At 36.2% G+C, this 16,384-nt stretch overlaps 1 long non-coding RNA gene across 1 annotated transcript; it reads right to left on the minus strand.

Annotated features, from left to right (window-relative positions):
* Positions 1–882: 882 nt before the first annotated feature.
* Positions 883–14,911, minus strand: LOC124417437. Its single transcript, XR_006932229.1, has 2 exons — positions 14,792–14,911; positions 883–2,189 (listed from the first exon to the last, which is right to left on the minus strand). It is a non-coding gene; the product is annotated as an uncharacterized LOC124417437 (long non-coding RNA).
* Positions 14,912–16,384: the final 1,473 nt, after the last annotated feature.

Consider the following 16,384-nt stretch of genomic DNA (forward strand, 5'->3'; position numbering starts at 1 on the left):
GAAATGTACCTATCCATTAGTCTATATAATATGGTATCTCATTTCCAACCATAAAGAAGTTTAAAAAAATAAAAAAATCTGTATAAGGGCAAGTGTGGGTGAAACAAATTATTGCTAATGTTCAGATTTCAGTCTTTGACTCAATATTTTTGTTTGCTTTTTTTTTTTTTTTTTTTTTTTTTTTTTACAGAATAGTCTCGCTCCAATTTATAGGAGGGAGAAGAGGTTCTTTGATATGTGTATACACGTCCTGAGATTAAGAAACAATGGTTCAAATGTTGGTCAGACCAGTTTATTACAAATCTTAATCAGGAAGATGGGGAAGGGGAGGATGGATGATTTAGGGTGATGGGAAAGGGAAGGCAGGCGACAGAAAAGATAGAAAGAAGCAAGAATTGTGTAAAGCGGGGATAGTCACCACCAGGATCCAGCAGCGGTCCCGTTGCATGACATTCCGACGGTCCGGAGCAAAAGTGCAGGGGAAGAGCAGCAGGAGCATGGCTCGTCTTGGGCAGCAAGAAGGTGCAGGTACCGAGTAGGTCCAGGAAAAAGTCTGGGAGGAAGCAGCAGGTCTTCTGTAGCAGGCCCTGGAGAGTCCGTCAGCATGCAGGCCTTCTGTAGTGAGGGATCTGATGGCAGACACCTTCTCAGGGGGAGAGCAGCAGCAGAGAGGCCGGCCTTAGGAAGCAAGCAGGTAGAACACAGAGCAAGTCCAGGAAGAGAGGCAGGTTGTGAGGCTTTTCATGTCAGAAAACAACTTCTTGTTCTTCAGCATGCAGGTCTCAGGTCATGAGCAATCTATTGTCAGAAACCTAACCTCATGGTTGTTCATCCTTTTTTTTTCCTTCTTCTTCTGCCAACGTGGCATTCCTGGGTGCTTGGGTAACAGTCATGTGCAGCACCCCCTGAGATGGCTATCTCCCTCAAGATAAGCCCACACAAAAGACTGCTTCCTGGCCATTAAGTTCTGGCTTATCTCTCTCTTGTTGCCCTTGGCCTTGTCCATCTGTGTCCCTCAGACAAAGGATTTTGCAACCCCTGCCCAGGACTTGCCCATCTGTGTTCTCCAGACAAAGGATTTCTCAATCTTTGTTCAGGACTTGCTTGGACTTATTCATCTGTGTCCCTCAGCAAACTTTGAGACAATGATGAGACAAAAGAATAATCTCTTACACGAATCAAAACAAGTAATATATATTTGCCAACAAAATTAATAACTGTCACTTAATTTTTCATATTCTAAAGGAGAAACATTGGTTTGAAAAAGGGTTAAACCATATATTTTAAATAAGTTAGAGATGATTGGAATGGAAGATAGATGCTGTTAAGTTCTTTAGTGTTTGCATATCTGTGCTTATGCATACTTTCTAAGACCAATTCTCACTCTATGGAGTTACGACATTGAGTGGCATTGGTTGACAAAGGGAGGCGACCAATATCATTTACCTGGACTTGTGCAAGGCCTTTGACATGGTCCCCCACCACATCCTGATCTCGAAATTGGAGAGAGATGGATTTGAGGGGTGGACTATTTGGTGGATAAGGAATTGATTGGAAGACTGTAGTCAGAGGGTTGTGTTGAATGGCACTATGTTCAGGTGGAGGCTTGTGACAAGCGGTGTCCCCCAGGGGTCTGTCTTGGGACTGGTGCTCTTCCAGATCTTCATCAATGACATCGATGATGGGTTTGAGTGCACCCTGAGCAAGTTTGCTGATAGCACCAAGCTTAGTGGTGCGGTTGAGATGTTAGAAGGAAGCGAAGCCATCCAGAGGGACCTCAACAAACTTGAAAGGTGGGCAAACATAAGCCTAATGAGGTTCAACACAGCAAAGTACAAGGCTTTGCACTTGAGTTGAAGTAACCCCAGATATGTATGCAGACTAGGAGAAAAACTCCTTGAGAAAAAATCCTGTGGAGAAGGACCTGGGGGTCCTGGTGAATAAAAAACTGAAAGTGAACCAGCAGTGTGCTCTTGTAACTTGGAAGGCCAATGGTACCCTGAGCTCCATCAGAAGAGAGGTGGACAGCAGGGACCGAGAGGTGATATTCCTCTCTACTCTGCCCTCTTGAGGCCCCATTTGGAGTACTGCATCCAGGTCTGGGACCACCAGTACTGAAAAGACGTGGAGCTGTTGGAGAGGGTCCAGAGGAGGGCTGTGAAGATGATCAGAGATCTGGAGCACCTGCCCTACAAAGACAGATTGACGGAGTTAGACTTGTTCAGCAGTGGGGAAGTCTGCAATAAGACATCATTGGTACCTTCCAGAATTTAAAAGGTGATTATAAAAAGGAGGGGAATCAACTTTTTAAGCAGGTAGACAGTGATAGGACAAGAGGGAATGATTTTAAGATCAATGAGGAAAGGTTTAGATTAGACGTCAGGAGGAAGTTCTTTCACAGAGAGAATGGTGAGATGCAGGAACAGGCAGCCCAGAGAAGCTGTGGATGCTCTGTCCCTGGAGGCTGTTCAGGCCCAGGTTGGATGATGCGCTGCACAACTTGGTCTAGTACTAGATCTAGCAGCTGGTGGCCCTGCCTGTGGCAGGGGAGTTGGAACCAGAAGATCCTTGGGGTCCCTTCCAACCCAAGCCATTCTATGATTCTATGATTCTATGACTCTGTGCATTTAATATTATATATAACACAAATACTTAATTAGTACATTTTATGAACAGACTGTTACTGTTTTAAACACGTTGCAACTGAGCAATTCTGAAGAAGCAGTAAAAAATTGTATTTATTTAGATTTATGAATATATTTTTTTTAATGGATACAATTATTTTCAAACCAAACATAGAGTATAGAACAGGTTATTTGAAAGTTAGAGGAGGTTTATTAACTTTTACATTTAACATTATTATACGTCTTTTTTTTTTAATTAAAAAAGAATTAAATTCATTTTTAAACATTTCTTTTCCTCAAATAAGACAGTAAAAAAAAATATAGCATAAGGCAACAAGAATTTATATTACTATTTTGAATAAATTTCAAATACAAGTTCTTTTTATAATGGTAAAGTGAATTACACTTATTTAGTGAAAAAATACTGAAAAAAACCTACATTTCATATAAGATCTGATATAATAAATTAGGTTCATTGGTCAGTTTTTGTGGGACAAAGGGTGATAGAGAGGGGGAAGAAAATATATTGAAGGAATGAATTTGAAATGTTTATGAATTCTAAGAGAAAAATCAAATTACATTAATGCTGTGCTGAGTTCGCATACAGGAGGGAATTTTCTTTTTAGTTTATCAATCATTATTCCTTCATTAATGTAAGAGCAAATGATATTACTAGTATAATAATTAGTCTAATAGAAATAAACTCCATTTTTTTTTCAGCAATTATTCAGATGTCTTAGAGGGATAAAACATTTGTTCCTTGCCCTTACATTTTGTTCACCTGGGATACGATTATTGACTTCTAAAATGGAGCTGCCTTCCAATACATTTTAATAATTCATACCCTAATTTCATAATATGCATCAAACTGAATCAAAGTATGATCATAAATTTCAATGAAAAGTGTGAAATCATTTCCATTATAATTCATCTAATAAAAATGACCACCTTTCATTCTACCTACATTTGTTAGACACTGAAAAATATCGTACCAATATTAATAACAGATCATTGATTTTTAAGTCTTTAATTCCTACCTACTATTTTTATATACAGTAGTGGATAGTAATGCTTATAAATTTCTGTATAAACATATTCGTAAAAAGCACAAAGAAGAAAAAAATTGAGTTAGAATTCTGATAAGCATTAAGAAATCTTCATGTACATTACAGCCCTCAGAAGTACTGGCAATTTTTCAGTGGCTGTGCATGAGTGCTTATATAAAATGTTAAAAGATTGTAATTATCAGTAAAATTTTGCATCTACTTCATCTCATTCCAGTATGATTCATGACTATCATAAATATTACATACAGTGGAAATGGTCATTTGGCTAAAAACTGACATAGATAATTATAATGGAAAATAATAAAAACAATTCCATCCAGCTATTTAGCTTTTTTCTTCCCTTCCCTTATACAATTTAAAAATTTAAAAAAGCAGCATTTGTGGAGTTCACTATAACTGCACATTCACTACTGATAGTCCTGATTTGCTTAATTTACAATTATTTATAGTACTGAAGTAGAAAATAGAAAGATAAAAAATTCAAATTTTAGGAAATTATGCTGTTTTGACCTTATAGACTTTTATTGTTACTCACAGGGAACAGAGGTTTTGTATTCAGAGTAAGAGACATACAATATTTTAATTCATATTGTCGTGGTTTGATTATGTCCTATTGTAAGTCCCAGTGTGCTATAGAAAAACTGTGTGTGGAGTTCATCTAACCTCACTGTAGATAACTCAAATGCAGAAGTTTATCTCTGACCTTGTCAATAGTTTGTTGTTTGTTTCTTGGGTTTTGTTTGTTTGTCTTTGTTATGCAGTGAGGAGATACAAGCAATTTTAGAGCAGTATCCTGACCTGTTCATGATACAATGATTCACAGGTAAAAAGGTAGCAATCCAAAAGCCGGAAAAGCTGCAGGTTGTTTTCTGTTCTCAATGTTGTAGATTGTACATGTGATAACTCTGTAGCCAACAAATTCCAGTACTATGTATAGCTTTTCTAGCAGATTAGAAAGTGTAATACAGTTTCTAATCTATCCATGCAGAAGCAAGGAAAATATTGTTATAGTCAGTAAGCAATCCTAAGCCTGTCGGTATAAATCAGCCTAGAAATTCAAGATATTCAGTACTGAATGCAGCAGAATTCAAAAGTAGGGAAGACATGCACTCAAGAAGATGGTGGAACAATAAAGGCACTTAGGCAAACAAGTAGATTATGAGCACTATAAACAAACAAATGTAAGCAACATCATTGTGACAGAATCACAGAATGATTGAGTTTGGAAGGGGTTTCTGGAGGTCCTCTCGTTCACCCTCCCCGCTTTCAAAGGGTGTGCCACGTGCCCAGGGCTGCAAATGGATGGCTTTTAAATACCTATGAGGGCAGAGACTCCACGACTTCTCTGTTCAGACTGTTCCAGTGCTGTGAAATCCACACAGTGAAAAATAGTTTTCTGATGTACAAAAGAACCCTGTGCTTCATTTTATGGCAAAATGGTGTGATATATCTATCATATCTAAAATATGAAGGTGTGAAAAAGAACACAATTTTAGAATACCACATACCAAAATACATTCATCATCTGGAAAAGCATTTTAAATACAGAAATCCTTTGATACTTTATTTAAACAAGAAAATTTTGATGGGGCTCTGCCACAGTCCAGTACTATACAACTTTTTATGAGCCTGAAGGGAGCTACAGTACAAGGTACACTTCCTACCTATCATCAAGGGAGACAAAGCTGTTCTTCATGTTCACGAACTACTTTATTTTTTTTTTTCTGCATCTGTGCCATGTTCTCATCCCACAATATGGCACAAAGAATAACATGCACTGTGACAGAAAAAAAGAATAACAATGTAAGAAGCTGATAAAGCCACCAATAACACCATGAAGAATGCAGAGTAGGCTGAGGGAAATTATGTGAAAAACAGTCAAATACTATAGACTGCTGGAGGGGATCACTGAGGGATCTCTGAAAAGCATAGGCCAGCAGTTCCTTGGTACCTACACTGGTGATACGCGGAATGTAGAAAAAAATATAAATAATAGCAGAAATACTAAAATTGGCATTAGTGAAGCAAAAATAATTAGGGATGGGCTGTTTGGAAGACGATTGTGACAGAGAAAGAGAGGCAAAAAAGGGAATGAGAGGGAAGAAATGGGAAAAGGAATGGTAAAGTATGCACATTATCTTAACAGGGCTGTTCAGGGATCCGTAAAGGCAACGCTATATTTTTACTGAACCATAAACAAATAATAAGTACAAATGTCATGATCAAATGATGGTGAGGATAAATTTCCTTTCTCCTAACTCTGGCTATCATATACACATTCAATGACAAGGTGAATGACCCTCTGTTGAGGTCTCATTCATCTGTCAGTCTATAGGCAAACTGAGTCATTTCCATTGACATTCTATTATTATCCCTATGCTTTTGAGAAATCCAAATGTCAAGAATGCTGTTAGAGTAAGAAAACTGAGATATAAATTCATCTTATTTAAACTCATACAAAACATAGAAAATGCAGTGAAAAATAAGGACTACCAATGTGGCAGGGTTAATGTGATGTAATGGAACTTATGAAGAAAGAAATTCTTTCAAATACTTCTTAATAAAACCTTAAGGGGCTATGAAATCTACAGAGACTCAAATCATATTCCTCATCAGATTTATCTAGGGATAGCAGAAGGATTTCAGTAATTAAAACCATTGCACCTTTTAGGTCTCATAAGGGGTTCAGTATTAGGCTGTCAGAGCTATAATAAATTCCTATTATTATTATGCCTAAGTAAAAGGTGGGAGTAGAAAGGAGCTGAGCAGTACCTCCAGGATCACTGGAGTTTGTATTTTGATTTTGGATATTGATAGTGATGTTAATTGATCTCAGTCAGACTACAGTCATAATTATTAGACTTCCCCTAAAAAAAAATGAAAAAAAAAACCACCTCAAGGAGTCGGTATGTGGCACATTTTCCTTTATCTTTCCTTGATATATAAAAGATGTGAAAAACTTAGTCTTGTTCGTATGAAATTCACTTATGCTATCCTGGAAGTTCATGTTCTTTTATGCTGCTTGACTTTAGTATTCTTTTAAACTTACTATTTCGAAGATAATTTGTAAAATAAAATTAAAAAATAAAAATCTAGAAAATATATATATTCTACTACAAAAAACAACAATAACAACAACAAAACTGTTGAAAGGGTACATTAATAATTATAATATAATAATGATTGTATATAATAATATTCTTTAAATCCATTAAAATGTTATAGAATATCAAAAATGTTCATGTTTTATATTTATTCAGAGTGTTTGTTTCTGTGAACATTTTTTTTTTTTTTCAACAAATCACCAAAGTAACAAAGCAATGATAGAAACATGTTTTCACTTGATGTTATTAGTCCATTCCAAAATGAATCACTTTTCTATACACGCACAGAAAACTGAGGACCTCTTGGGCATCACTGTGTTGTATTAATGCACCACATTTAAGTTCAAAGACAATAAAGCAAGCCAAGGACATATAAGCAGGGAACAACATGTAGATTTAGCAGCCCAGAACAATAATGCCAATATAGCAATACCTTCTTACATCTGTATCTTCTGTCCCAAAGCCTCCATTAAGGTATTTCATTACCTTTAACAAACTCTTCATGTTTGTTCATGTGTTTTTTTGTTGTTGTTGTTTGTTTGTTTTGTTTGTTTGTTTGTTTCTCAGTAAATTGTGACATGAAATTTTAAATATATGTATTGTGTTACTAAATTTTGATCTGTACAGTATGCAACTTAAGGGATATAAGTATGTACTTCAGAAAAATAAAGATGGAACAAGGAAAAAAACTAGTACGTTCTGGAAATGCAATCTATATGTGAAAAAAACATATGGTATAGATAGTTGTTTTGTCGGGTGAAAGAGCACAAACCTCTATGGAACAGTATCTTTAGTTGCTTTACATATACTTTAATAAAGGTTGTAAGGGTACGCAGAAGGAGAATATCTGCTCCTCTAAAGGTGGATGGTCAAAAGAGCCATGAACCAAAACATTCAGAGGCAGACCTGGTCAGTAGCACTAATTGGCACCACATAGAGTGTGAAAATGTTTATTTTGTTAGTTGGGAGAAAAAGGAAAGTGAAGAAGACAAATGCAGAAAGTCATAAAGCCTGGCCAATTAGCCTTAACAAGCAGAACAACTAGAAGCAAGCTTGGTCAGTAATGCTAATTGATGAGCTCTCAGGAACCTACAGGCAAACCAGGACTTTGCATCTGATAATGATGAAAACCTGAGGATTTAGGATGCTGTAGGGAGTGGTGGAGGGACTGTGCCAACCTATGAGGCAACGTGCATGGGAAGGGGGAGGTGGCAGCATCAGGGCCTGAGAGGCCTGAGGCAGAATTGAGCACAAAAGGGGCTAGGTGCATGTTAAACTGGGATAGTGAGTCTGTCTTGGTGAGCCCTGCACAGAATCACGAGTAGCTTTCCCGCCTTATTAAATCGTTTCTTAACTATTTGTGTATTCTCACCATCTTGTGTGTTTGGGTGCTGCAAGTAGTCAGTGCAGTTACTAGTGAGACCTGTGTGTATGTGATTGAAAACTGATTCCAGGCCCTGGAACCAGCATGCAAGATACTGTTTATACTGAAAAATTAATGTAGTTCTTTCTTTTCACAAGAAACCTATTTTTTTATTATTATTTTTTAATATACTGTGAATTTCAGAATGAAAAACATTTAGAATTATGGTACTTTCCAGAATAATTTAATATTCTGCTCTTGTTTGAACATATCTAACACTACATGGTATTTGGATTTGTCTACAAAGGGCTACTGGGAGACTCTGTGTAAGGAAGGTAAATGTCAACTGCTGCACCTAGGATGGAGCAATGCTGGACACAAGTACAGACTGGGATTGGCCAGAGAGAGGCTCACCAGCAATGGATCTGGGGGTGTCAGTTGACAACAGACTCATCACTAGTCAGCAGCGTACCCTAGCAGCCAAGAGGGTAAAACACATTTTGGGGTGCATTAAACACTGCATAGCTAACTGGTTGAAAGTGTCAATTTTCATGCTATAGTATTGACACAAACTATCCTTGAATAATGGGGAAAAAAATCATAGAATTATTAAGTTTGGAAAAGACCACAAATATCATCCTGTCCAACTGCCAGTTCATCACCGCTATGCCCACTAAACTATGTCAAAAGTAGGCTGAGAGACAATATCATTGCTTCTCTACAGCTTCCAAAGGAGGGGAAATGAAGAGGGATGTGCTGGTCTCTTCTCCCTGGTAACTGATGCTAGGATTCACAGGAATGGCACAAAGCTGAACCAGAGGATGTCCAAATTGGACATTTGGAAAAATTTCTTTACCTTAAGGGTGTTCAAACATTGGAAGAGTCTTCCTAGCAACTTGGTTGCATTCTGCATACCAGGCAGTGTTCAAGAGGATTAATTCTGCAACCTACTGTCAGGAACCAGCTTTACAAGGAGAGTTGAACTTGATGATCTCTGTAAGTCCCTTCTAACTCCTACAATGCTGTGTTTCTGTGAATATACATTTTCATTAGCCCTGAAGTGGTCAGGCAGCTGGACTTGGTGATCACTGATAGTCTCTTCCCAGTGAGTCAAAAATTAAACTATAATTAATGATTAATATGGTTATTTATAACTATTTATTTTTCTTTTCATTCTTGAAAATTTCTGACTACTTTGGGGAAGACATTTTTCTATAACTGTCTACAAATCCATGTATAAGGTTTTTTTAGCAACTGTTTCATTGATTGTGATTTTTGTCATAAAACAACTACCATCCTCCCACTGGGGAAAAACCAACCAACCAACCAAACAAACAAAAAAAAACCAACTAAAAATAATTATGGTGTCATCGGTATTTACTAGAATATTTTGCCTTCTGTCATCTGCATAGCTCTTGTGTCTGAAATTTCAAAATGAACGAAAGAAGTCACCTATGGTATTAAAGTGATTAAAAAGGATATGGAACACGACCACTTCAAACACTAAAAAATAACTATTTTTTATGTCACCAAAATGGAATTGGTTTACATGAACACTAAGTATATCCCAATCTATCCAAATGTAGATAAATGATAATTTATCATTTACATACCATCGTCTTAGCTTACATGACTGTCAATATTATTAGTGATGATAAAGTTACTTTTAAAATTTGACATTTTATTTGTCTGAATTTTCAAAGCCAAATAAAATGGTTTATTATACCATTATCATGACTTCTATTAATTGTATTGTGAATTCAATGAAAAATGACACTGGCTTACTATGGAAAGATTTATTTATCATAGATCACTGTATACAATCCACTATGAAAGAAATTAAGGCTGTCCCAACCAAAACCAGGACAACTATCAAATCACAGAATTCAAAAAAGAATATGCATTACATCTTCATTTATTTGTGTTTCATTACATATTCCTGAAAGATATGAAAACAAAACAAAATAAAAATAAATATATACACTATTTTTTTGTTTTTGTTTTTGTTTTACTGTTCAGTGGCAGAAATCCACAGCTTGACATAGATGAAATTTTGATTATTTTTTCCTGGAAAGAAAATCAGTAGCATATGTTTTCTGTCAAATATGTCACATAAAGTGATGATGGAATATACACAGCCCATGTGAATAATTCAAGAAATGGCTAAAGAGAAGAATAAAATATGGTGTATTATAAAAAAAAAAAAAAAAAAAAGTTTTAATTCAGTAGACAGATAGAAAGAGGCAAACATGATAAGGTACAAGTGCTGAAATAAAATGTAAATGGGCATGTAAATTACCTACCTTATGTTATACACCTTTTCCATGGTTGAGATTATCCTCAAAGCAGCAACAATCTCAGTAGACTTTTTTAAGAACGTTTAGTCAATTAAGGAACTACAAAAGATGATTTAGTAACTTTAAAAGCCTGTTTCTTTTCCTGGCCTCATGATAGATATTATAGTTCTATTATTCATTAACCTGTCACAATAATGACAAACTCCGCACAGAGCAGGAATTCACTTATTTCAAATTTTCAACGGAGTCTATGTTGCTGAGTATTTGCACGTTACTACTATGAAGTACTACTTGAGTAGTATTCCTATCCTTTTTTTTTTCTTTCTTTCTGTTTTTTTTTTTTTTTTTCTTCTTCTTTTCTTTTTTCATATAATTTAACTCCTTCACTTGCAGGATAGGCAAAACACAACCTGGGTCCCAGTCCTCATGATCATTGCAGTTTAAGACTGACTTGGGTTAATCTCAGGCTCTCTCCTGGCTGTTTAATTGGTGCCTGTATGGACATGCAGCACAGTGGAATAGTCTAAGGGCTGGACAAGCCTCAATGGTCTCTCCACAGCATCACTGATTAGAGTCTCCAGAAAGGAATAAACTTCTGACAAGTCAGATTGGAAGGTTTTAGCCTTATCTACAGCTGTTGGGAGTCTCCCATAATTATCTCCCACCACTTCTTCCACTTGAAGATGAAAAGTTCAGGCTTGTCTTCCTGTGATGACTGTCCTTGGCAGAGCACCACGGGACAGCGTCTGTTTGTGGCACAAAGTCGCAGAACCTGTATTTGCAGGTCTATGGATGGAGAAGGAGCCATCCTCCTACTGCAACAAGTCATGCTCCCAGCTATCTCCAAAGCTGCAAATGGACAACTTAGTATTTGCCACTCATCAGTTTGCACAGCCAGCTCTAAAATATTTAATTTTCAGATCAGTTGTTTTTACTTCATAATCTTTCAGCTTTCATTAGAAATTCTGTTAAATTAGAAATACCAGTTTTCTTCTGTTTGCAATTCTACATCAAGTTCCAACATAAGTGATGCTACTGAAAGGCTTTATATTCCCCTGAATATCACAAATGGGAGCAAAATTTTAGTGTGCCACATAGCTGAGTTTGTATACCTTGTTCATCAGCCACCAGTTTCCTTTATTTTTCTCCATACAGTATTGATGTGGTTAGCACAAAAGGAAAGCTTTCTGCCACTCTGATTTTCTGGAACACTCGCTCTGTACCTTTCTACCTCAGTGAATTTCCAATTCATTTCAGATCCTGGTAGAATGCATTTTTCTATTAAGGTGCCTCCAAACATTTCTCTTTGTCTGCTGTTGTTTATCTCCATAATTGTATTCTTTATTGGTGGAACATGGAAAAAGTCACTGTGAAATATGTGATGATATATAATACAAAATGCTGCAAAAAGAAAGAGGGGAAAAACATCTTTCTTTCTCAGGTATTTTCAAAGGTATATTTTCAACTCCCAATACTCTATCTCTGATGTAAGAAAGTGAAATAATATAAAAATCACGTTAGGAAGAATTCTTGTGTAACACCGTATGCTCATCAAGTCAAAAGGGTCAGATTGCTTTTGCTTTCACTAGTGACTGCACTGATTTCCAATTTTCTACTGTACCTGTGAGATTTTCAAAGTCACTTCTTCTGGTAGTATCCAGCATCTTATATTTGTATTATGTTCTGTGTTCTTGGAAGTTAACAATTATATGGGCAGTGTATCAAACCAAGATAGTGTGTTCTGAATTGACAGGATGTTTTCACTATAAACCATCCATTCAATATTCTTGTCATCAAATACATTCTTTAAAACCATAAATGAAAGATATCTCTAGAGCTAGATATTAAAAATAATTGTATAGAAGAAATTACCTTTTTTTTTTTTTTTTTTTTTTCTGGCAGAGTTTTTATGAGTCTGGTCTATTCTATTCAATATTTTAATGTGTGTACCATATTGATTTGAAGTACTATGTATTTTTGTTAAGTTAAATCTATGTATGGAAATGTTTCTAGTATTCTACAGTTTATTAAATCAGTATCATTACATTTATTAATTGCATTGTTAATCTAATGAGAAAATGACACTAGCTTGGTTTAACAAGAGCTATTTACAGAATGATAGAATGTTTTGGCTTGGATGAGACCTTTAAGGATCATCTAGTCCATCCAACTCGCCATGGGCAGATATATCTTTCTGTAGATCTTATCAGCTAAGGCCATGTCCAACCCGACTTTGAACACTTCCAGGGATGGAACATGAATGACCTTGAAAACTTCCACAGATGGGAAACATTCTCACAGCATCCTCCTGGACAAAATGCCTAGCATATAGCTAGAAAAAAAATTCATAATATGATGGGTGAACAATTAGCTAATTAGTTGGGCTAAAAGTGTTATAGAAAATGTGGTTATATCAGGCTGGTGACCAGTCACTAGTAGGGTTCAGCAGGGTTCTGTGTAGGATCAGTTCTCTTTAATGTTTTCATAGATTATTCAGATGAAGGACTCATATCTAAAATGAGTATGTTTGCAGATGACAGTAAACTGGGAGGAGCTCTCAACTTCCTTGAGGAAGGCTCTCTCATCCCTTGAAAGAGATCATAGAATCATAGAATCACTAAGGTTGGAAAAGAACCACAGGATCACCCAATCCAACCATCCGCCCATCACCGATAGTTCTCACTAAATCACGTCCCTCAACACAATGTCCAAACATTCCTTGAACACCTCCGGAGTTGGTGACTCCACCACCTCTCTGGGCAGTCCATTCCAGTGCCTGACCACTCTTTCAGAGAAGTAGTATTTCCTAACGTCCAGCCTGAACCTCCCCTGGAGGTTGATAAATTAGATGGCTAGGTAATACCAACCACATGAAATTTAACAAGAGCAAGTGAAAGATTATGTACCTGGGACAAAGCAATCCTGTGTGCACGTATAGTCAGCAGAATGAGAAGCATTGGAGTCATTTGCAGAGTTACTGAGGGCTCCACTGTCTATGTCACTAATAAAGCTATTAAACATGATACCTCTTTAATGATATCATGTTTAATAGCTTTATTAGTTGAAATACCTGCTTCTAAAGGATACAACTCATCACTGATCTCCATCTGGACACTGAGCCATTGACTGCAACTCTCTGGATGCAGCTATCCAGACAATTTCTTATTCACTGAATCCATCATGTATATAACTCTTAAATTTAGAAACAAGAATATTGTATAGGACTGTGTCAAAAGCCTTACACAAGTTCAGGCAGGTGACATCAGCTAATATTCCCTTGTCCACTGATGTCATTAAACAATAGAAGACGTCTATGTTGGTCTAATTTATCATAGGTCCTAATGATTTTCACTAGATATACATCCCGTATTTATATTTCTTTTAATTTTTGTTATTGACAAGTTCAGTATCGGAACTCTATATGTGCTTGTTTCTTTCTTTCTTTCCTGGAATCAATACTAATTTCAAAAACTTAATTACTTGAACCATCTTACTCACGCTTTAATTTATCAGTGAGAAAGGATTTTCTTCTGTATGTCTAGATTACTTTCCCTTCCTTAACTTGGGAACTTGCCAAATCTTTTACAAACAATTAAACAGTCATCATTCAGAACCCAGAGATTCTGGTGCATTAATTCCTTTTTTCTTTATTTTTCTTTCTCTTGAGCTGGTAATTTCAAAAGAAAATCTAACTTTATTATCTCCCATTTAATACACTATTCAGCTATATTATTATAATGGATGAACTTCTGATACATAATGAAGCATTCTTCAGAAATATAGAATGCCAGTGTTACTGATGATTTTTCCTCTACATACCTCCTTAGTGTCACATATGCCCTTTGTAACTAATGGACCAATTTAAGTAATCTAGAGAAATGTGTCTCCATAGGACTAAGACCCAGCACATAATTTTCAGTCATCTTTGTTCTTCATTATTCAGTGAGCAAACTTGGCTTACTTAATGTAGCAAGATAAAGTTATTTTGGGATATTAGTTGAATGGTTCTGCATCAGTATTTTCTAATTATAAAAGTACTTTTCCCATAAGTTAAAAATTATATTATTACTAGAGATTTCTGTCCCATGAAAATGCAAAATCATTATCCTATTTGTCAGTTCTCTTCTTCAACTTTAATATTAAAGCACAGACCAAAAGTGTTGGAAATACTGTTTTCATCTTTAAGGATGGAACCTTCAAATGATATTAGTGATGAGCTTGGTTTACCTGCAAGGATAGGAAGCCAGAAGTTGATTAGGGGGTGGCTTGCAGGGCAGTGACTTGTCAAGAGATAGTCAGGAGAGCAGGAACAGCATGGAGAGGATAAACAGGGTACCTGAAGTCTAGACGAGTCCTCAGTGACCAGGGAACCCTGAGACCGTACAGGGAGTTGTGCCAGTACACTAGAACCAGGATTTGTGAGGAATATTCTCACCATAACCCCAATTGAGTGGCTGTATGGAAAGGAAATGCTGCTCCCATGCAGAGCAGAGAATGTTCCGGAAAGGTTTCCTGCAGCTGTTTCTCCTCCAGCTTTTCTCACAGTCATCTGACTGTGGTGTGACAGGAAGCTTTGAACGTAGGACAATAAGCACCTGGGAGACATGATGTGTTGAGGGTCTGGTGCTGCTGGGATTTGGCTTTTATTATCTGCTCATTTCAGAAGGAAGGTAGAATTTCATGTGAGCATGTTTTGTTTTGTTTTGTTTTGTTTTGTGTTGTTTTTGGTTTTCTGTGATGTCATACACATCATACAGCTATGTCACAAAATGCTAGTACTCTGACAAAATACATCTAAATAAAACCTGCTAGCAACTCAGAAAAGCTGCTATCAATTCATACATTCAGGCTGAATGTATGATGGGAACCTTATTGGTAAACAGATTTCTTGCACCTGTACTTTTAACAGGTACAGAGGAAAACAGTAGGATGTTGTCTCTGATGCAGAGCAGATGGTATTTACCTTCTGCTTTACACTGTGCAAATAAGAAACGGCAGGATTCGTTGTTAAGATTTAATGTGCAATTTAAGACACACACAAAAAATCCTTCCTCTGTCATAAAACACATTTCCTTTTAGTAAGGCATTTGTCTTCAGCCAGTGAATATCTTTGATTTCTACATCTTCCTAAAAGCTTAGTCAACCACTTGTCACATCACAATATTAAGGAGTAACATACTGAAATAAATCTCACTAAAAGAAATGCAGCACACAGCAAAATATCTGAATGAGATAAAGGATACTACATACACAATAGCATCCAACTACATGCCAGCGGTAAAGATGGGCACAGAATCATTGTCTTCCTGTATAATTTATATTTTAAGTATTTATATCACCCTTCATTAATTTTTATGCTGTTGCAGATACTGATCAATCCTTATGACCACACACTGTTTTCCTTCTTAGAACTTTAAAGGATATTTTCACTGATATGTCTTTAACCTCTCTTTGGAGAAACAAAGGCATTCTTACTCAAAATTGAGTATGTATATAACTGTATTTGGGCACTATTCAACAATAAATCTTCAGAACTTTATTTTTATATTAAGAAAAATACATAAATATTTTGAGAAATATCCCTAGCTTGTGAACCTGTACATATCCCAGGCCTTTGATTTTTCATTGAAGTAAAAGTAATGAACAAAGGCCTAAGTGATTTGTTTCAAATCAGTCTCACCATGTTTTGAGAGGAGATTTTACTCCAGACATCTCCTGGGTTCCCTTTGAATCCGAGGGATATTATGATTTATAAACTCCTAAAACGTTCTTCATCACCCTAGTTATTTTTAAGCCCAATTAGTTAATCTATTCTGTTACAATGTTACAGTAACCAAAATAATTAATCTTTTTTCTCTCTTCTTTTCTTTTTTTTCTTTTCTTTTCTTTTCTTTTCTTTTCTTTTCTTTTCTTTTCTTTTCTTTTCTTT

Source organism: Gallus gallus, chromosome 1 (assembly GCF_016699485.2).
Source record: "Gallus gallus isolate bGalGal1 chromosome 1, bGalGal1.mat.broiler.GRCg7b, whole genome shotgun sequence".
Classification (NCBI taxonomy): domain Eukaryota; kingdom Metazoa; phylum Chordata; class Aves; order Galliformes; family Phasianidae; genus Gallus; species Gallus gallus.